General features: G+C 34.0%; 1 long non-coding RNA gene across 1 annotated transcript in view; it reads right to left on the bottom strand.

Annotated features, from left to right (window-relative positions):
- LOC135130211 (uncharacterized) overlaps positions 1 to 23967 on the bottom strand; it is a 198672-nt gene that overhangs the window by 55804 nt on the left and 118901 nt on the right. The window contains exon 2 of the long non-coding RNA XR_010280709.1: positions 17600 to 17675. This is a non-coding gene — a long non-coding RNA (uncharacterized LOC135130211). The remainder of the gene's footprint in view (positions 1 to 17599; positions 17676 to 23967) is intronic.

Here is a 23967-nt window from a genome sequence, read left to right on the forward strand (position 1 = left end):
CGACTGAAGAGAAAGAACTAGAAGTAAAAACAGAATATTACGAAGAACTAGAAAGAGAATATGTGAAAATACCAAAGCATGACATTAAAATGGTTATAGGAGACGCCAACGCAATGATAGGTAAAGAGAATTGCTACAGGCCAACAATCGGGAAACAAAGCAAACACCAAAAAACGAATCAAAATGGAGAAAAACTGATAGAGTTTGTAGAAGAAAATAAAATGGTAGTCAAAAGCACCTTCTTTGCTCAGAAAGAGATCTACAAAGGCACATGGATGTCGCCTGACGGAAAAACGGTCAACCAAATAGACCACATACTGATAGAAAGGAGAGATGCCCAACTAATAACCAGATTAAGAAGCTACAGGGGAGCAGAAGCGAATTCAGACCACTTTCTAGTAAGAACAGACCTCAAACAAGAAATACCGAAGAAAAAAGAAGGAAAGAAGACGCAACGTGCTATAAATGTAAACAATATTAAGAAAGCTGAAGTACAACAGGAATACGAACAAAAGATGAATGAGAGAATAAGACCAACAGAGCAAGATATACCTATAGAAGAGAGGTGGGAAGAACTACAAGAGAACATATGGAAGACCTCGGAATAAGTAATAGGGTTCGTCAAAAAAGACAACAAAAATAGAAACGAATGGTTTGACGAGGAATGTAGGAAAGCAATAGAAGCGGGGAGGTCAGCCAGACAGAAATATCTAAAATCAAAAGAAAGAAATAAGGAACTTCTACCAGGACGTGAAAAAAGAGAAAAGAGGCTATCAACCACGAGTAATATATTGTAAAGACAAGGACGACAACCTGATAGGAGACGAACAAGCAAGAATAAAACGATGGGCAGAATACTTTGAAGAGCTGCTAAACGAACAGGATACACAGCAAAATACGAACGAAAGAGTGAACGACTCGGATGACCCAGAGGAAACAATAGAAATTGACGAAGGAGAGATCAGAGAAACACTAAGGCAGATGAAAAACAACAAAAGTCCCGGTAGAAACGGAATAAAAGGCGAGATGCTAAAGTATGGAGGAGAAGCAGTAGCATCAGAGATACATCGACTAGTGCTAGAATGTTAAAGGGAAGGAAAAATGCCAGAACAATGGAGTGAAGCAGTACTTTGCCCGATATTTAAAAAAGGAGATATTACGAAATGCGAAAATTATCGCGGAATAGCGCTGCTAGACGTAACGTATAAGGTTATGGACACTTGCATCAACCGAAGACTAAAGCAGCATATGGAAAAAATAGTAGGAGAATATCAAGCAGGGTTTAGGAAAAATAGATCTACTGTAGACCAGATATTTATATTGAAGCAACTACAAGAAGTACATTACGAACAGGGAATCAACTTATATCTGCTGTTCATAGACTTTAAAAAAGCCTATGACACGGTTAACAGGAAAGAACTACTAGAAGCCATGCAAGAACTGGGAGTCCCAAGAAAACTAATAAAACTGACAAAGATGACCCTGCAGAGCACCAGAAACAGAGTCAGGATAAATGGCCTGTTGTCAGAAACATTCCAAGTAAGAACAGGACTCCGGCAAGGAGATCCAATATCAACTACCCTGTTCAATCTAGTACTAGAAGCAATAATAAGGAGAAGTGGCATCCACAGAACGAGCACGATATACGAAAAAAGATACCAAAATATAGCCTTTGCAGATGACGTGACATGTATAACGAGAACAGAAGCAGAAATGAAGAAAATGACAAAAAATCTAATCAGAGAAGCGAAACGAATGGGTTTAGCGATAAACCAAGAGAAAACGAAGTTTATGAAGATGGAAACAAAACAAACCCCAGCAAAACCACTGAAAGTAACTACAGAAGAAGGAACAACATACGAATTCGAAGAAGTAAATAGGTTCAAATATCTAGGAGTAGTAATTACAAACAAAAACGAAATGAACGAAGAGATAGAAGAACGGATCGCGAAAGCAAACAAGAGTGTAGGAAGATTAAACAGATTTCTGAGGAGTAAGAATGTAACACGACGAACGAAGAAACAAGTATATAAGACAATAGTAAGACGTACAGTTCTGTACGCTAGTGAAACATGGACGCTAACGAACGAAAAGGAACAGAAGTTGGAAGCATGGGAACGCAATATACCACGAAAAATATATGGAGGTATAAAAGAACTATACCAATGGAGAAGAAGAACAAACCGAGAGATCGAGGAAATATACGGAGAACCAACAATCACGAAGATAATAATCAGAGCACAGAGACTAAGATGGCTAGGCCACGTCGGAAGAGCACCAGAGGAAAGGACAATTGGGAAAGTATTAGACCGCCTAAAAGGAGGAAAGAAAAAGAGAGGAAGGCCAAAACTGAAGTGGATAGACAATGTTCGAAAAGATCTTCAAAACTTAGGCATTGAAGATTGGAGATCCAAAGCAGCCGACAGGAACAAATGGAAAATTATTGTTAGAAAAGCCCAGGGCCTTTAAGGCCTGCAGAGCTGAATTATATATATAAAATGGGTTTTTATATGAGTGAAATTATGTTTGAGATGTTTTTGTTTGAAATAGTATTGATGCATTTCGACACTGTGGAATCAAATTCCATTTCGTTAATTAAGAATTACACAAAAAAAAATTATATCGTCAAAATGCCGCTTCAATCCATGAACCCTATCTTGTCAGAACAGGTTCTGGAGGCAATGGACAATCCATTAAAGCATCCCAGAAATCTTGGATCCGCAAATGAGCTTTAATAATATTCATTTATTGATTCAGGATTGTTTTCAGCGACCAAACTTAAGGGGTGAGCCAAATATGTTACGTGAATTCAGTTGAGATAAAATATTTCCAGGTCTTTGCGAGATTTAACCATGTATGCACCGTCGTCCATTAGTAGCACTTTTCGTAGTTGTTTCCTGTTGACTACAATATACCTGTATTATTAATAATGAATGATGTTTTGGCATAGAATTTTGGGAAAAACAAAATAAATGACTCATTAATTTTGGGGGGAGAGCGGGAATAATTCATTTTGATTAAATACTAGTATCAGTGTTGGGCAGTATCTAGATACTTGTATCTAAATAAAGTTTCTAGATACATTTTTGGGTATCTAGTATCTGTACCTAGATAAAATCGAATTTAAGCACAAAATATCTGTGTCTAGATACAAAATTAATGGCGCAGATACAGATACATTTTTTTATATACTAGTAGTAATTTTTGATACTTCATGTTAGTGATTTTGGTCACATAAACAAAAATAGAGGTAAGAGGTCCAGTAATAGTGTTCTGTCACGGAAATTTTCATATTTTAAATACCATCATTTCCTACATTGTACCCTTCAGTACTTATACATCTTTAAATATAATCCTGACGGGTAATAAATCTAAGCCATGGTAAAATGTTATTTTAAAAACCATAAACCACAATGCACTATTCACTGCGTTTTACACTTGTCGGGGCAATGCATTTTATCTGTGTACCTGAGCAACCCGTAGGCCCGCTGGTTGTATTTGTGTTATTAAATAAGAGTAATTTTAATAGTAAAAATATTTGTTTAAGGTATGTTATTATATTAGAAAATAATAATTGCGTGTTACATAATGATTAATTTTTTCAATTAGCACAAATTAGTTCTGTAATCGACTAATCGAATGTTCAATACATACATTTCTCTCGCATAAATCGCATATTTGTTACTGTTTTATACCTCTATTTTTCAGAAAAATGTAGCATCTTTTCCTGTTGCCACATGTGTCATTTCTTCACTTTTTCATTGTTGGACCTAACGCGAGGCGGGCTTGGCAGGTCCGTTTTGCCCTAGAATGTGCCGATTATGTTTAAGTGTAAATCTTGGGCAATAAAATTAATATTTTTACAACCCCCGGTAGAATAATTGATCGTGATATATTCTCAGAAAACGTGAAACGAGATTAAAATAAAATGAGTTTCAACAAAAATATGAGAATTTAAAGTTGCACTCTGGTGATTCCGGCCTGCCAGGCAGCCTTTGATCCTATAAGGGGTTTAAATACCTTTCTAAGAAATTGTACTTATTTTGTCTTAAACGGAACCAACAATTCTTCCTAAAATGTATATACCTGCCGCACCGGGATAGACGATTATTACCGGACATAGTCATAAAAACATCATAAGCCGATATTGAAGAATAATAATAATTTATGACAGGTTGCCTACAACAGACCTTCAGCACAGAATAATCATTTCCCGTATTCTTTTGAAATATTAATTTTAATGCTGGAGATAATTATTAGATATACTCAAACACAATTTGGACACTAGTATGGGAATAAAAACAAAAAACAATATTCTTTTTAAGCGTACGTAATAAATATTGCACAATTTGCGACAGATCAAACAGCGAAGCGATGGCTTATTTGCAGGAAAAAAGAAAAGATTTTTCAGTCTTGAATAACTATGCTACAGTAAAATCTTTATTTTTTAAATTTAATACCACAATTTCTTCTTCTGCACCTGTGGAACGGGTGTTTAGTAGCGGAAACCAAATTCTGACACCAAGAAGAAATAATTTAGGTGACAATACGTTCGAAATGTTGTTAATTTTAAAAAAATAATTAAACAATACATAAAAAAATACATAAACATGTTTTAAGTTATTTTATTCGCCAAAGCTTTAAAAAGTATCTGTTTTCTTGTATCTGTATCTAGACACATTTCGAAAAAATCGAAAACAATCTGTATCTAGATACTTTTAAAAGTATCTGTCCCCAACACTGGCTATATGGTAGATCTTATCGTTAAGGTCAGCTCAATGGTCTCTAAACTAGTTTTACTTGTTTTTAAAATGGTGTGGAATCAAACTCCATTCAATTAATTTAGAATTACACAACAAAATTATGAATTGTAATAAATGAACTTCTTTTATATCGTCAAAATGATCGCACTAATATATTGCCGCGTCAATCCATGAACCCCATCTTATCAGAACAGGTTCTGGAGGCAATAGACAGTCCATTAAGGCTTCCCGGAAGGCTTGGATCCTCAAATGAGCTTTAAGAAATACTTTCTTTACGTTTGAAATTAAACCATTGACATCTTAAAACTGATTCCGGATATTTTCAGCTACCAAACTTAAGAGCTGAGCCAAACATGTTCCGTGAATTAAGTTGAGATAAAATATAATGGATTCATTTTGATTAAATACAAGTATAACCGTACAACATTTGCAAGATTTCAGAGCACTTACTTTCGCATTTTCAACGTTAAATTGTAAAATGTTTTAATACAGTTTCGCACAAGACGGATTTATACGTGAATTATAAGTGTGGGAGTATGTTGTTTTTAAAATATAAATAATTTACTACGCATAAATTTGAGGTGACGTCATAACATTGTTGATGGGGATGATTAGATAAAGTTTGAAAGTTTGGTTAGCGTTTTACCACCCACACGATATTCATAAGCGTACCACACATACAATATTCGACAACGATCGGTCCGATCCAGATTATGATGACGTAATATGCTCCTCTCGTGGTATTTCCATTCCACCACGATATTTTATTTTAAATGTAATTGTATGTAGGATATTTTCAATTCTTTTTTATAGAAATTAGGTACATATATCATATTTATTTTGATAATAAATTTAAAAGAAATGTTATCACGAAAATGTTGACAAGAACGATTCAACTGAAATACACTGGAATATCGAAAGGTTTCGATGCAAAAAATTGAAAAAGTGGAGAAGACTGGGACTGAACATAAGATTGTTGAAAATGGTCAGCGAATGAGTTCACAACAGATTTTAAATTTGTAAGTGCGTCACCATTATAACTCATGATTCCGGGAATACTATTTTCATTTCTTAAGAGACGAATATGAGACCAAAATTTAGAAGGATTTTACCAATATTATCTTCAATATTTTTAATGTAGTTTGTGCAGGAAGTACGAATATCATATTTGACCTGAGCTCTCAAAGATTTAAATTCGTTATATAAACGCGGTTGGCGATTTTGTTTATATTTATTCCAAGATTTCCATTTCAGTTTTAATTTTCTTATAATATCGTTACTAAACCATGGCGGATATTTGAATGTAGAAGGTTTACTGACATATTTAGGAACAGTGAGGTCAAAGATCATGTATAGTTTATTATAAAATAATTGACAAGCATCATCAACATTATCACATCTTTCCAATATTGACCAATTTTCAGTTAATAAAAGTTCATATAGTAAAGGAAAGTTAGCTTTAGGAAAGTTATACATCTTGCAATTATTATTACTAAATTCATTTTTATTCCATGGTGTACTGTATTTAAAACATATTTCAAGACTCGGATGATGACGGTCTTCAGGTGATAATAAATCATTAGCCCTAACTAAATCACTCTTATTATTTGACATAACCAAGTCCAAAAAACGAGAGTTTACATTAGGAACATCATTAAATTGAATCAAGTCAGTCAATTTGAGAAAATTCACAAAAGCTCCAGTTTTTCCATCGCACCAAGCAACTCTAAAAAGATTTCAACGTCTTTAGCACTAGTTCTTGGAGCAGGAGGAAGGTATACTGTAATAACATGAAGGTTACGATGGCCATTGCTTACTTTATCAAATGAGGTCAAACTGGGCCAGGGACCCCACTATACAACTATTCGCATTAATGTGTCGGAAATGAAAATAGAAGTCACAGCTAGGCGTCAGAGGAAAGAATACAAAGGACTTGTCATAGACGCATGTGATATAGTTTATTGTTTAACCACATTTACTTTGTTAAAAAAAACACGACTCTTCAGATAAACACTTTTCCTGGAGTATATCTAAAAGGCTGGAAAAGTTTCAACAACAAATTTCCAAAAATCGCTGTTATAAATTGCTATAATCTTAGCGAACTTAAACTTTTTAAAAAAATAATGTAGCAATATTCAACTCAACACAAAAAACACAGATTGTGAGACGACACAAAAAATAAAAGAATGACCACTCCTTTAATCTAATCATGCAATTTAATAAGTGTTACTTTGAATCAAAATTAATATCACATGTGCTGGAAGCTGGAAATTAAATTAAAATCTTCACACACGGCAGGTACTGGTGATCTTGTTACTGTACTGAATTCGGACGACTTTGGCTAGAATAATATTTGCTGTTCTGAATTCTGACGAGTACACACGTTATAATTGTGCCAACATTTTTACAAGTGCCAAACAAGTAGTTTCTGTTGAAGTACTAACAGCTACGACACTGTTATAATAGAACCTAACCTCACTTTTTGCTTAAATTATTTCTCCGATATACTGAGTATCCAAAAGAATCACAACCACAAAGTTTAATTTAATCTACATTAAAATGATCGAATTTATTCACACAGGTCAAAAATACATATTAAAATCGTCCAGACCTTAAGACAGATATCAACTTAGCTAACGAAATGGCCGTTCGAGTTCCATTAAACCATCCCTCTTCAAAAAAACAATAAAAAATTTGAAATTTGCTAATCAATGTAATTTCGTCCTCTCTGCTTCCCCCTTTTTAATACACTCTCGTCTCGTGTACATGAGCAAACATTTTTGGAATGGATCCGTTTCCGCGTCATCCGCGTCCAAATTGAGTGTTGAGATGAAAGGTATAGGTCCATTAGAGGCAGATTAGAGCGGAGCGAGACCACGTACACAACTTTAATTATAAAGTAAGAGCGGGTCTGTGTGTAGTGAGTGGTTCGCGTACGCATCAAAGGCTCCACATAACGCGTCAAATGACATTATCGCACATTACCGCCGCCGCCCTCGCAGCCGCCCCCAGAAACCCCCACATCCCGCCATACTCCGCCGCCTGCCGCTGGAAAGCTTATATTCCGTGCATCAACTGGGATGCTAACAGGATTATGTGCCGATACAGGATGTGTGATGGGACGATGACGTACGGATAACAACCAAATGACTTTTGTGTCAACTTAGAATGCGAACGAATATGGATGAGTGATAGGTTTGGTGGATGCTGACATCGGGACAGGCAGCAGTAGTGACAATATATGATTAAGCATTGAAAGTAATGTCGGAACTGAATTGTGCATCTAGTATTTAATGTCGTGTTAGATTCATTCATTGGATCATAGGTTAGATTTATTTTAAACCGTGCTTTTGCACAAAGCTCACAGATTATTATTATTTATAGTTGGTTGTCTGTCTTGAAGAAGTGCCATAATTTACTGGTGCATTATTTCAGGAGATATCATTTTGTAATTTCAGTGTAAGGAATTTTTGATGGAGCTTTTCGTGATAACTAGAGAACGGATTTATAATCACAAAAAATTAAGAATAAGCGCTTAAATAAGTACCTATATTTTCAATAAAAAAGTTTTATTTTAAGCAAAAAAGCATTAAAAACATACTCATATTACAAATCAAAGAACACTTCTTAGAACTTTGGATAAAATATTATTACAATAATCGTAGACTTTATATTTTACACACGTATTTCAGTTTTCTTTAAAACAATTTATGATTGTAAAATGTTCCAAGTTGTCCACTGTAAAATTTTTTCGCCGATCATTTAAAATGTGTTTAAAATTGGAGAATGTGCGTTCAACATCCACACTCGTTGTTGGCGCAAATTTGAATTTTGCAACTAATGTTGAATCTAACACCAAATTTTCCACCTTCTGGCCTTGTAAAACACGAGCAACGTCGGAAAGAACACCGAAACCTGCATTTTTATTTAACACTTCGTCAAGTTTTTGAGATACTCTAGTACCAATATCACCCCTTACTGTGTTTGCTTGTTGTTTAAATTCTTTCACTAAGTTTATGGCATCTACCAACAACATGTTGGGTTTTTCTAACTTTTCTATTACCTCACATACGAATTGATAATTACTTCTTAGAAAAGCTAGATCTTGTCGCAAATCTTTGTTTTCCAAAATATTTATGCAATCTTTAATCGATTGAGAAGAATCTTCGCTAAACTCCGTAACTACTTCCTCAAATTCTTTAGTATATTTGTCATAATAAAATGTGGCCTGTAACCATGTTCCCCACCTCGTTATAATCGGCTCTGGGGGCAATGGTATGTTTGGAAATTTTTCCTTAAAATGTTGCACTCTTAGTGGGGCTTTAACAAAAATCTTTTTACCATTTGCCACTAATTTATTAACAGTAGGAAACTGCAAATGTATTCCTTCAGCCACTCTGTTTAAACCGTGGGCAATGCAAGTAGAGTGAATTAAATTGGGGTACAATATTTTTAGATTATTCCCTGCTTTCAACATATAACGAGCTGCATCCGAGATCATCAATAAAATTTTATTCGCCGGTACGGCATTTGGCAAAAATAGTGACGTAAGACTGTCATTTACAAATCTGGTAATCGTATTGCCATTTGTTTTATCTAACATTTTCAAACTTACTACATACCCTCGACTTGGGAAATTTTCATTTAAGATTCCAACAATTAAACTTGCCACGTATCTTCCACAACTATCGGTTGTTTCATCGACAGCGAACCATAAATAATTATCTCCAATGCGATGTTTAATTTCGTTGTAAACTTGCTGAAACACTGGACCTACATAATTTTTTCGGAGAGTACTTTCAACCGGAATATGTCGATTGCAGTGTTTTTCAAGGAATTCTTGAAGAAGGCCTTTCTCCAATTTTTTAAAGGTGTATTGGACTGGATCATCATTTTATATAAATCGAAATTAAACTGAAACTGCTCATCTTTTGTGGAAGTAGATGCAACAGATTCATGTATGGTCTGCTGTTTAATTTTAGAAACTTCAAACATTTTCTTCCTTTCTACATGAAGAGTCGTTCTCACATGTTGCGTCACGTTATATTTTTTATCACTTTGAATCTAAAACAACGTACATATACAGGATTAACAAAGGAAAATAGATAAAAAAAAATAGTGGGCTTACGGTTTTCACACAAGCTCTGCAGAATATTTTGTTGTTTTCTAATTTTAATTCTGGAAAATCCTTTATCCACTCATCCGGCGTCGATTTTACTTTCGGCATTCTTTTAAAATATTAGTAATATTACCAAAAAGAACTCAACATGTAACAAGGGAGAACCACGTATAACACTGTATTACGACAGATGCGATAGACTGATGGTTGTGAAATAAACAGTTCATTTACTTAAAAGTTTCCATTAGAAAAATTTTAAGGTAGGTAGTTGGGTACAATAATCCTTTTTTCTAGAAAATCTTCAACAGTCTTGCCGCAAAATGCCGAAAAAGAACATCTGGTTAAAAGCTTTAATTCATTATCAACGGAAGTAAGGATTTAAAGTCAATATAAAATCTATGGAGTATTTTTCCAATCCTATAATAAAATTTTATTACCCAAACGACCGGAACCTATTCACAGAAAGGGTCTTGAGTAAGTGTACTTCAATGGTCAAGTCCAGGTAAAATGCATACGATACGATACAGCTAACTAACAAGTATTTGTCATTCCGGCAAGGCCGGCATTTGAACAAAATATGCATTAAAACTCGTATTCGTCGAAGAAATCATTAAATAAGCATATAAGTTTTAATATGCATAAAGTTGAAAAAAAGCAAATAAGCATAAAAAAAATGTGTCGAATGACTCCAAATTGTATCATAGTTACAGATATAAAAAAGTTTTCAAGTGCTTACATTTTTCACAAAAAGCATTAAACCTAGAAATCCGCTCTCTAGTGATAACCCTGTCTATTATTTTGAAAAATATGGGTTATATGGCCAGAAAGCATCTTTATTCTGCCGGATTTTAAGGAGCTTTAAATTGATAATGAATTATTGTTTTATTTTTATTTCAATTCAGCTTTTGTTTTTTTTTTCTACTGTTATATTTTTCTCCATTATTGTTTCCGGTTTTGGACTCTCTGGATTTCCAAGACGGGTTGGAAGTGCACCTTAAGTTTGAACCTATTTCAAGACAGCAACATGATTTTTCAGCAAGATAATGGGTCAATTCATCGAAAACGTGGTTGCAATGAGAAAATATAGCTTTGCTACCATGGCCTGCGAAAAACCGGGATCTCAACCCTATTGAGAAAGTATGTGGTTCTCTTGTACGAGATATTTACAAAGATCGGAAGCAGTACGCAACAATTAATGAATTGAAAGATGGTATCTTGACGGCTTGGGAGAATTTGGACGTCAATTACACAACTGTGGTCTCCATCCACACTCCAAATTTTGAATAAGTCACCTTTCGCATAATTGTAACCGGAGCATTTCCTTACCACCCTGCACATTACGCACGAATTATGAAATTAGCAAAAGTTGCCTGCGTCGAAGCACCCAAGCACGCTTCTTGGAGTTTTTCCACGTGCGAAAAAGCGTTGTCGCCGCGGGCGATGTTATTTCAGAGGGGCTTCCAGGTGAAGGAACCCTCAGGTTCCCGGCCACAGCCCTGCTTTCCCACACGGTTCCTTCGCCCGTTACTATTTTGACAAGACAGATAAACAACGCGGCCAAACAACAAAACACACAGCATGTTTGATTGCGTCGGTCGGTAGCCGCAATCCTGGCCGATGATGATGATGATGATCATAGCTAACATTCGTCGTGGTGAGAGAGCTCAATGTTTACAAACAGAAGGCAGTCAGCTGTGAGTGCTGCGCTCTGAATTAATGCTGCATACATTTAAATATATTTACTCTGGGACCGCGATACAGAGCACTCGGCGGCCGCAGCCGCCCCCGAAATGTGGGACAGCGGGGATGGATCCGAGACGAAGTGTGTGGAAAGTAGCTATCGGATTGTGTTTATGGATGTCTTTCAGAGCGTAAGTGCGGAGGGCTGGGAAGAATGTTTAAAGAGGAGGGATGTGGAGGTGGTCAACTAGGTGGTGTGGATGATTTGTGGAGCTTTTTCGAGATGTGAAGCTTAGCTATTTTTCCAATCATATAGTTATTGTTATTAGTATTAGAAAAGTTGGTCAATGAGGTAGAATCCATATTGTAAAATACTTGAATGATAGCCGAAAAACTTTATTTTTAACATGTCAAGCTTTTTATTTTACTCTCCATCTTTTGACAAAAAAAAAATACGTCAAATCTGTAAACTTCAATGATTTTTTTTAAATAGAAAGGAATAATTTTGATTACATTATTACAGCCTTTAAGAAAATTATTAACAAACAAAATAAACTTGATTTTAATGATAAACTGGTCCCCATTCACTATCTGATACAAACCCCGACGATGGTGCTTTCAAGTCGTCTAAATTATTGTGTATGTTCATATAAACACGGCGTTTTAAATGTCCCCATAAAAAAATCAAGGAGTGTCAGATCCGGAGACCTAGGTGGTCGGTCTATTGTTCAACGCCTTCCAATCCACCTTCCATCAAATTGATTTTCCAAAAAACCCCTTACATTTACGTCATAATGTGGTGGTGCCCCATCCTGTCGGGTCAACCGCAGAAGAGGTACGCTTAGAATTTAATATAGAAAAAACAAAATATATGGAACTAAAGAATAATTGTATCAGAAAATAAATTGACAAATAGAGAGACAAGAAGGAATAAAAGTAAAATTTGAAGAAGTAGGAATGTTTATGTACTTAAATGTGTTGAAAACCAATAAATGCCAAGAAGACTAAGAAATAGAACTGAGAATTGCTAAAAGTAACAACTGTACAGGAGGATTAAGAAAAATTATGAAAAGTAGAGAAATATCAAGGCAAACAAAACTAAAAATATATAAAACTATAGTGAGACCAACCCTAACAAACGCGTGCGAGACATAGATTAACAAATAAAATGAAACAAAAACTGTAAATTTGGCAAAGGAAGATACTTAGAAGAATACTTACTTATATCTACTTAGAAGAATACAATACATATTTCGATTTCTTGACTTTTTTTTTATTTTTTAATTTAGATTCTTCAACTTTTTGATGTTTTGATTTCTCAGTTTTTCGAGTTTTCGATTTTCCGGTTTTAAATTTTCTGTTCTTCAATTTGTCAAATTTTCGAATTTCGGCTTTCCGATTTCTCGATTTTCTGTTTTCAATTACCCAGTTTTCAATATTCAATGTTGGAATTTTTTGATTTTTCAATTATTCGATTCTTCAAATTTTTTATTTCTCGATTTTTTTCGGTTTCTCAATTTTCCGATGTTTCAGTTTTCGGATTTTTCGATTTTTCTTCTTTTCAGTTTTACGATATTTCATTTTTTCAATTTTTGATTTTTCAATTATAATCGATTTTTTGAGTTTCCCATTTCTCGACTTCTCGATTTTCGACTGTTTCGATTTTTTACTTCTCCAATTCTTCAAATTTTTTACTTTTCAATTCTGCGAGTTTTTGACTTCGCTTTTTGAATTTTTGATTTCTCGGTTTTTCAAATTTTTAATAGGTACCTACCTATCTCAATTTTTGGATATTTCGGTTTTACGATTTTTCAGTTTTTCCATTCTTCAGATTTTCTACCATCTTTCAATTTTTCGATATTTCAGTTGTGGAATTGTTTAATATTTCGACTTCTGGACTTTTCGATTTCTTGATTTTTTACTTTTTCTATTTTTCAATGTAGATTCTTCAACTATTATCCTGTTTTAAATTTTCTGTTTTTCAATTTGTCAAATTTTCGATTTTTCGGCTTTTCGAATTCTCGATTTTCTGTTTTCGATTTTCAGTGTTGGAATTTTTCGATTTTTCAATTTCCCGATTCCTCAAATTTTTGATTTCTCGATTTTTTTCGGTTTCTCAATTTTCCGATGTTCAATTCAATTTTAAGATTTTTCAGTTCTTCTCTTCAGTTTTACGATTTCTTTTTTTTTTCAATTTTGAACGTTCCTAAATTTTCAATTTTTGATTTTTCAATTAATCGATTTTTTGATTTTCCCATTTCTCGACTTCTCGACTTTCGACTGTTTCGATTTTTACTTCTTCAGTTCTTCAAATTTTTGAATTTTCAGTTTTTCAATTTTTTAAATATCAATTTTTCGGACATTTCGGTTTTGGGATTTTTCAGTTTTTCCATTCTTCAGTTTTTCTCCCATTTTTCAATTTGCGGAAATTTCAAATTTAGGATTTTTCACTTCTTCAGTTCTCAAATTTTTCGATTTTTCAACTTCGATTTTTGATTTTTAGATTTCTCAATTTTTCAATTTCTGGTTATTTCAGTTTTAGGATTTTTCAGTTTTTTCTTTCTTCAGATTTTCTTCCATTTTTCAGTTCTTCGATTTTTCAGTTTTGAAATTTATTAATATTTTGACTTTTCGATTTTTCGACTTCTAGATTTTTCGATTTCTTGATGTTTTACTTTTTATATTTTTCAATTTATATTCTTCAACTTTTTGATTTCTCGATTTTGCAACTTTCGATTTCTCGATTTCAGTTTTCGATTACCCAGCTTTCGATATTCAGTGTTGGAATTTTTCAATTTCTCAATATCTCGATTCTACAAATTTTTGGTTTTTCGATTTTTTATTTCGGTTTCTCAATTTTCCGATGTTTCAATTGTAGGATTTTGCAGTTTTTCTTCGCTTCAGTTTTACGATTTTTCATTTTTTCAATTTTTGACATTTCTAAATTTTCAATTTTTGATTTTTCCATTTCTCGACTTCTCGACTTTCGACTGTTTCGATTTTTCACTTCTTCAATTCTTCAAATTTTTGACTATCAGTTTTGCGATTTTTCGATTTTGTTTTTTGAATTTTTGATTTCTCAGTTTTTCAATTTTTTAATAAGTATTTCAGTTTTTCGGATATTTCGTTTTTAGGATTTTTCAGTGTTTCCTTTCTTCAGATTTTCTTCCATTTTTCAGAGTTTCGAGTTTTCAGTTTTGGAATTTATTAATATTTCGATTTTTCGATTTTTCGATTTGTAGATTTTTCGATTTCTTGAATTTTTACTTTTTCTATTTTTCAATTTATATTCTTCAACTTTTTGATGTTTTTATTTCTCAGTCTTTCGACTTTTCGATTTTCCGGTTTTAAATTTTCCGTTTTTCAATTTGTCAGATTTCCTATTTTTCGGCTTTTCGATTTCTCGATTTTGCAACTTTCCATTTCTCGATTTTCAGTTTTCGATTACCCAGTTTACGATATTCTTCAAATTGTTGATTTCTCGATTTTTTATTTCCGTTTCTCATTTTTCCGATGTTTCAATTTTAGGATTTTTCAGTTTTTCAATTTTTCGTTTTTTCAATGTTTGACGTTTTTTTTTTATTTTCCCATTTCTCGACTTCTCACCTTTCGACTGTTCCGGTTGTTCAATTTTTCAATTTTACGATTTTTCGACTTCGCTTTTTGAATTTTTGATTTCTGTTTTTCAATTTTTTAATATATCAATTTTTCGGATATTTAGGTTTTGGGATTTTTCAGTTTTTCCTTTCTTCAATTTTTGGATGTTTCGATTTTTTACTTTTTTTTCAGTTTTCCAATTTTTTTATTTTTAAATTTTAGGTTTTTCAGTTTTTCGATATTTTAATTTGTTAATTTTTAAATTTTAGATTTTTCAACTTTTTGAAGTTGGATATTTCTCAGTCTTTCGATTTTTCGACTTCCCTGTTTTAGATTTTCTGTTACACTTCAATTTTTCGTTTTTTTAAATTATAGAGTTTTTTTGTTTCTCGATTTATCGACATTTGGATGTTTCGATGTTTTCTTGCATTTTCGGTTCTGCCTATTTTGGTATCTCAATTTTTCGATTTTTCGACTTCTCAATTTCTCGATCTTTTGATTTTTCGATTTTGGGTTTTTCGATTTTTTACTTTCGGCTTTTCGATTTTTCGATTTTCTAATTTTACTATGTTTCGATTTTTCAGTTATCCAATTTTTTTAATTTTGACGTTTCGATTTCTTGGTTTTTAAACTTTGAAATTTTTCATTTTATCTATTTTTTGATATTTCCATTTCTCAATTTTTTGATTTTTCAGTTCTTCGATATTATTATTTTTCAATTTTGCAATTTTTTTAATTTTACATTTTTCGGCTTCACGATTTTTAAAATTTTTCGAATTTTTAGATTTTTCGATTTCTCAGGTTTTCGATTTTTTAATTTTTCATTTTTTTCCTCAGTGTTAATATCATACAATATTTCCAAAACATAAAAATAATTACATTTTCCCGAAAAAAATCCATTGGATTATTATTACAATTTCAACAATACTGTCAATTTAGGATGTATAAAACACAGTTATATAAGGGATGAGTGCCACAGTGGCCTTATGAACGAGTTATTTATACTATTTTTTCTACCGCGCATATTTTTTCGCAAAATTTCATTGAAATTTGCATTTTTTTAAATCTGGGGAATTTTGTCGTGGTTGATGATGACACTAACCACGAAATATTTGAGGTTGCAATTTTCACAACAACAACTGTAATTCGAATCAATTCGAGTTTCTGTAAGTTAAAATTGGTTAAAATGTCTTGTGAAGAAGTTAGTGAAGTCCTTACGCTTCCGGAAATACGGGAAATTTTAATTTGACATTTGCCACTAACATTCACCTGACATTATTCGTCATGGCTACCAATCTTACCGATCTAAATTACACCAGAATTTGATTTTTCCTTTAATTAAAAATACATAAAAAAATCAGTACAAGGCATTCTACGACGTCCGTTCTGTTCCCATAGCTCACCGCCGACAAATTTTCTCCATCATTCACTGAGTAAAAAACCGCTCTACATGCGACATGACGCGCCGCAATGAATGCCATAAATCGGTCAGCAGTAAAAGTAAATAGGGCCGTAAATGGCCATATTGGAGCATGTCCAGAGGCATTATAAACCGGTGAAAGCTTGAACATCGTTTCGATTTTATGACATGTCATGCACATTTTGCGGCATGTGTCGCGAGAAATTATATGAGAATTGCTGCATACGAGACGGTTTCCTTAAATGCTGCGAGGCCTTGACTTATTGCAAGAATTCGAACTAGTAAAAATATGGACTTGATCAGACGTAAATTCCATTTCTGTTAATCGAAGCTGACACTTGGCAATACGTTTGCTACGGTTTCGTGCTATTTATTAGGTCTGGCAAAAATGTGGCAAATACCAAGGACGAAATTGAAGCAAAAATACTACAAGATTTATGGCTAGGGAAGTTGATGATTTATTGTAATTGAGGGGTTTCAGGTTTTATGTATTTTCTGTCTATGACACACACGGTGATGGAAAAAGTGAAAATCATGGACTACATGGTAGGTATTTAAACACTTTTTTGTAATTCGCTGTCATGTCTGTTAATGAGTGTGATGTAACGTTCTACTTTGTACATATTGCTTCACTGTAGTGGACGTTTTTGCCGGTAATGAAACCTAATTAGCGATATAATTAATATTATTTTATGAGATAGGGGTTGTCGGTATTCTAACACGTAAGCGTTAACGGAAGTAATAATGTATCAAAAGACAATTAAATAATATGGTTCTCGGCTTTTTTTGCAAGTTGTACAGAGTGGGTATTTATATCCTTATTAGCCTGGTGTTACGTTCAAACTAGGTAGTTGTTCTACCCTCATAGATGTAAATTTGGCTTACTCCATGTTAATTATGCAACAACTATGGATCTATGAATCGAGTTTAAGTGTTAGGTGCGCTATTCTTGTAACGGAATTAGTACACATAATAAAAATGAATTTTAACTTTTTATTGAGCTTTCCCAAAAATACTTACGTAGCATGTAGTGGATAGCCGTTTTTAGTTAGTTTTTTCTCCGTTATTTAACGCACATCAGGGGCTGATATATATTCTGCAAAAATAAAAAAACATTTAATTAACAGTTAGTCATAATCTCATAGTAATTGATTCAATTGATCGCACGTAAATTTATCGCAGCGTCAATTTATCGCAAGGTAAAATTCATCGGGAAGTATTTTCTTTTATTAAAACTAAAATATCGAATTAAAAACAATTTGAATATAGACAAGTGACGAAGTTTGTAGTTGCACTTTAAAAATTAAAAAATACGAGCGTAAACACCTCGTTACATAAGATTTTTTATTAATAAATTGCCATTTTGGTTATTTTTTTTAAGAGATTGTTACTATTTGTGTGTTGCTTATTTTACCTATTATATTATAGGAACTAGCTTCATTATAATAAGTACTCAACATAAAAAAGTGTTTATTGTTCTTAACTTGATTTATTATACAATTATTTAAAAAATCATATTTTTAACAACCGTTAAATTTTAACACATTTTGGTACAGAATTACCTCTATTGTCTATTCTTGTCTTTATACATATCACCAAACAATAAAATTTATGAACTACTAGCATATGCAGCGAATGTAAATTCCACAGGACGGATATAATACTTATTTTAATCCCTTGTCAATTGCAAAGGATCTTTTACAGGGTTTGAGAAAGGTTTACGCGTGTTGTAAATATATATTGCAAAAACTTTTGTTAGAGCGTCAAGAATAATTTTGTGTTACCGGGAAATCTAAGAAATGTGGGTGCTTATGCAACTAAAAACTTACTTTTTAATTATTATTATGTGACTAGCATTCTACTGAAAAAAAATTCAGTTGTACCATATGTGGGTGTAAAAAATACATATACAAGGTTATATATATACAGCTCTGCAGGCCTTAAAGGCCCTGGGCTCTTTTAACAATACTTTTCCATTTGTTCCTGTCGGCTGCTTTGGATCTCCAATCTTCAATGCCTAAGTTTTGAAGATCTTTTCGAACATCGTCTATCCACTTCAGTTTTGGCCTTCCTCTCTTTTTCTTTCCTCCTTTTAGGCGGTCTAATATTTTCCCAATTGTCCTTTCCTCTGGTGCTCTTCCGACGTGGCCTAGCCATCTTAGTCTCTGTGCTCTGATTATTATCTTCGTGATTGTTGGTTCTCCGTATATTTCCTCGATCTCTCGGTTTGTTCTTCTTCTCCATTGGTCTAGTTCTTTTATACCTCCATATATCTTTCGTAGTATCTTGCGTTCCCATACTTCCAACTTCTGTTCCTTTTCGTTCGTTAGCGTCCATGTTTCGCTAGCGTACAGGACTGTAGGTCTTACTATTGTCTTATATACTTGTTTCTTTGTTCGTCGTGTTACATTCTTATTCCTCAGAAATCTGTTTAATCTCCCTACACTCTTGTTTGCTTTCGCGATCCGTTCTTCTATCTCTTCGTTCATTTCGTTTTTGTTTGTAATTACTACTCCTAGATATTTGAACCTATTTACTTCTTCGAATTCGTATGTTGTTCCTCCTTCTGTAGTTACTTTCAGTGGTTTTGTTGGGGTTTGTTTTGTTTCCATCTTCATAAACTTCGTTTTCTCTTGGTTGATCGCTAAACCCATTCGTTCCGCTTCTCTGATTAGATTTTTTGTCATTTTCTTCATTTCTGCTTCTGTTCTCGTTATACATGTCACGTCATCTGCAAAGGCTATATTTTGGTGTCTTTTTTCGTATATCGTGCTCGTTCTGTGGATGCCACTTCTCCTTATTATTGCTTCTAGTACTAGATTGAACAGGGTAGTTGATATTGGATCTCCTTGCCGGAGTCCTGTTCTTACTTGGAATGTTTCTGACAACAGACCATTTATCCTGACTCTGTTTCTGGTGCTCTGCAGGGTCATCTTTGTCAGTTTTATTAGTTTTCTTGGGACTCCCAGTTCTTGCATGGCTTCTAGCAGTTCTTTCCTGTTAACCGTGTCATAGGCTTTTTTAAAGTCTATGAACAGCAGATATAAGTTGATTCCCTGTTCGTAATGTAGTTCTTGTAGTTGGTTCAATATAAATATCTGGTCTACAGTAGATCTATTTTTCCTAAACCCTGCTTGATATTCCCCTACTATTTTTTCCATATGCTGCTTTAGTCTTCGGTTGATGCAAGTGGCCATTACCTTATACGTTACGTCTAGCAGCGCTATACCGCGATAATTTTCGCATTTCGTAATATCTCCTTTTTTAAATATCGGGCAAAGTACTGCTTCACTCCATTGTTGTGGCATTTTTCCTTCCCTCCAACATTCTAGCACTAGTCGATGTATCTCTGATGCTACTGCTTCTCCTCCGTACTTTAGCATCTCGCCCTTTATTCCGTTTCTACCAGGACTTTTGTTATTTTTCATCTGCCTTAGTGTTTCTCTGATCTCTCCTTCGTCAATTTCTATTGTTTCATCTGGGTCATCCGAGTCGTTCACTCTTTCGTTCGTATCTTGCTGTGTATCCTGTTCGTTTAGCAGCTCTTCCAAGTATTCTGCCCATCGTTTTATTCTTGCTTGTTCGTCTCCTATCAGGTTGCCGTCCTTGTCTTTACAATATATTACTCGTGGTTGATAGCCTCTTTTCTCTTTTTTCACGTCCTGGTAGAAGTTCCTTATTTCGTTCTTCTTGAAGTTTTCTTCTATTTGTCGTATTTGTTCTTCCATCTTTGCTCGTTTCTTATTTCTGCATATCTTCTTGTACTCTTTCCTTTTTTCTTGGTAATCTTTTTGGTTCTTCTCATTTTTTGATTTTAGGTATTTCTGTCTGGCTGACCTCCCCGCTTCTATTGCTTTTCTACATTCCTCGTCAAACCATTCGTTTCTATTTTTGTTGTCTTTTTTGACGAACCCTAGTACTTCTTCCGAGGTCTTCCATATGTTTTCTTGTAGTGCTTCCCACCTCTCTTATATAGGTATGTCTTGCTTTGTTGATCTTATTCTCTCATTCGTCTATTGTTCGTATTCCTGTTGTACTTCAGCTTTCTTAAGTTTGTTTACATTTATATCACGTTGCGTCTCCTTTCCTTCTTTTTTCTTCGGTATTTCTTGTTTGAGGTCTGCTCTTACTAGAAAGTGGTCTGAATTCGCTTCTGCTTCCCTGTAGCTTCTTAATCTGGTTATTAGTTGGGCATCTCTCCTTTCTACCAGTATGTACTCTATTTGGTTGACCGTTTTTCCGTCAGGCGACATTCATGTGCCTTTGTAGATCTGTTTCTGCGCAAAGAAGGTGCTTTTGACTACCATTTTATTTTCTTCTGCAAACTCTATCAGTTTTTCTCCATTTTGATTCGTTTTTTGGAATTTGCTTTCTTTTCCGATTATTTGGCCTGTAGCAATTCTCTTTACCTATCATTGCGTTGGCGTCTCCTATAACCATTTTAATGTCATGCTTTGGTACTTTCACATATTCTGTTTCTAGTTCTTCGTAATATTCTGTTTTTACTTCTAGATCTTTCTCTTCAGTCGGTGCATGTATATTCAGTAGGCTTATTTTCCTGTACTTACTTCTCAATCTTATATAGCTCATTCTTTCTGAGATTGGTTTGAAGGTTATTACTGCTCCTTTCAGGCTCTTCTTCACCATAAATCCTGTTCCTAGTTCTCTGTTGTCAATTCCGCTATTAAATAATATGTAGTTGTCTATTTCAGTGATGAATTTGCCTTTTTGTTTCGTCTCTTGTATAGCTGCTACATCTATATTATACCTTTGTAATTCTTGAACTATTTGTTTGAGTTTTCCTTCGCTATATGTTCCTCGAACATTCCATGTTCCTATTCTAATTTTCGGGTTTTTCTTTCTCTTTGTAATACCTATCGGGTCATCCATGAGCTTTGCATACGTCGTCATTGTTTTCTGGTGTGTGGTTTCTTCCTCTGTTAGTTTTTTGGATTTTCTTTGGGGTGCGACGGTGCTTTCACTAATTTATCTAATTTAGTGTCCCAATGCCAGACTTCTGCCCATATCATCTTTTTGTACCCTACTTTTGCCTCGACTCCTTTCCCTTTTTCTGCTGCTGCTATTCCTCTTATTTTCTTCTGTATCTCTCTCTCTTGTTTGGTGTAATCGTCTTCAATAAACGTTTTTGATCCTTTTAATTTGTTCTTCTGTTTCATGATTGCTCTTTTTGTGTCCCAGTTCTCTATCTTTGCTACTACTATGTCGTATTTTTCGCTGACTAATCTTGCGTCTTGTATCTTAGTTTGGATTCCTACCTTATTTTTTAGGAGTTCTTGAACCTCTGCTGTTATTTCGCTTCCTTGTAGTTTCCCTCCTATGATTACGATGTTATTTCTCCTTTCTGCTTTTTCCAGTTTTTCTAAGTGTTGCTCCACTCTTTCTAATCTTTCGGTCAGTCTTTGGTTTTCTTCTCTTAGTGTTGTTACTTCTGTTTGGTATGCTCTTTGGTCTCTTTTCATTTCTGCGATTTCCTCCATTAACGTTTTGAACATATTCTTTACTTCGTCCATGTCTCCTGCTTGTACCCTCTTCTGCTTACTCTGTACTCTTTGACCTTCCGGTGATGGTGAAAAGGAGGTTTCTCTTTTTCGTTTCTGGTTGTCTTGTTCTTCTATTGCTAGTTTGTGTCCTTTTTCCCGTTCAGGATTCCCGTTTAGCATTCCCTGGCCGACTTTCTTGCTTCCTGTGTATCTAGTACGTTCCTGTGTTGTTTACTTCGTGCCGCGATAAGAACTGTCACCCAGATGATCTCTTCGGAGGTTAGGTTCTTTTGATTCCACACTTTCCCTAATAATTGCTGTCCTTACACTTCTTGGTGCTTCTTACTCTTATTCCACTTCACTTCTTTGTTTTCTACTACTTCTCTTTCGCTTTTGACGCTCGTGTTCTGCTTATCGTATATACAAGGTTAGTCACGAGAAAATTACTTCTGAAAATTATTTTTACGCAACCCAAAATACGAATACCGTGTACCACTTGATACTAACTGAATTTATCAAACGTAATGAAAATAATACTTTTTCACTTAAAACTGTAACGAGAGTTTTTTCACGATTTCATTGATCATGATAAATCTATAAATTTTTAACTTGACAGTTGTAATAATTTTAAAGCCATTTTTTATTTAACAAAAATGACGTGTATAACACGTTTTGAAAGCTGTTTTTTTCACTCGTTTAATTAACAAACTTGTGAGAAAAAAAGCATAAATCACTTACTTGACTGTCTAATTAATAAGACGAATAATCCAAATGAACATTACAGTAACATACCGACGAAATATGTGTCAGCACTAAAAAAAATATTTTACAATATTTTTACTTTTTTGCACTTTGGTTTAGTCGGAAATGAGCTTAATAGTTACTGTTTTTATGGAACTCGTATGTATTTATTTTGACACTTTTTTAGAAATAACGAATTTTTTGAGAATATAGCACTTTATTTTATTTTCCTCATTCATAACAATTACTTATTTTCTCTATAAACGCTTTCATTTTTCGCCTGCGATCAATTGTTTGCGATCAATTGTCATTAATGCCGCCTTACCGTAAATAACTACCCAAATGTTCATAATTTCGTCTCCCTTCCTAAATTTAGAGTGGTGCTACGCAAACAATAAATTTTTAATACCGACGAAGTTAACAAACTGGAAATTCAATAGCGCTCCGCGTTAAAAGCGAAAGCAAAACGTATACCTACTTAATACAAAACTTTGCAGTTAACAGACGCTTCATTATTATCATTATCATTGCTGTTTAGTTTGTTGCAATCCATTTTAGAAACAATAATCGAGCCCATCTTATTTCGGCGAATTAATGGAGTTTCGTGATAGCTCCGCGCTCCCTGGAGGATTCATTAGAGTTGGAATGTGTCTTTAGAGATAACAACCCCTAGTTCCGGTATATTCCGCAAACACAACAACAATGAACAAACTTGGGCACAGAGTCGATACTGCAGGGGAAAAATGGCGAGTTTAAAGTCCACTAATTAACTGTTATTAGAATATCAAAGCAGAAATTAAAAGTTTAAACTCGCTTTAGCAACAATGGCGAAAAATAATAGTCGAAACGTTCTGTGAGACGTAAGTATGGAAAGTCGTGGAAATATTCCTGTTCAGAACAATTAGACTGTGACGTTTTTTAGCGATAAAAAGTATGTGCTTGCTTGTATGTTACGGATATCAATGGAAATTGTAGAAGTTCAAAATTAACTGAATAATTATAAGTTTTGTACTTTAATTAGAAATTCATTTTTAACACAACTCTAAATCATCTGTCATCATCTTCACTATTACTGTTATCAGAAACGAAATTAACATTGATAATGACTAATTTTTTTACAATTGTCCAGAATTTTTACCGTTTGCC

The sequence above is a fragment of the Zophobas morio genome, unplaced genomic scaffold (genome assembly GCF_036711695.1).
Source record: "Zophobas morio isolate AGI-343-1 ecotype UQ-CSIRO unplaced genomic scaffold, CSIRO_AGI_Zmor_V1 ptg000017l, whole genome shotgun sequence".
In the NCBI taxonomy this organism is placed as follows: domain Eukaryota; kingdom Metazoa; phylum Arthropoda; class Insecta; order Coleoptera; family Tenebrionidae; genus Zophobas; species Zophobas morio.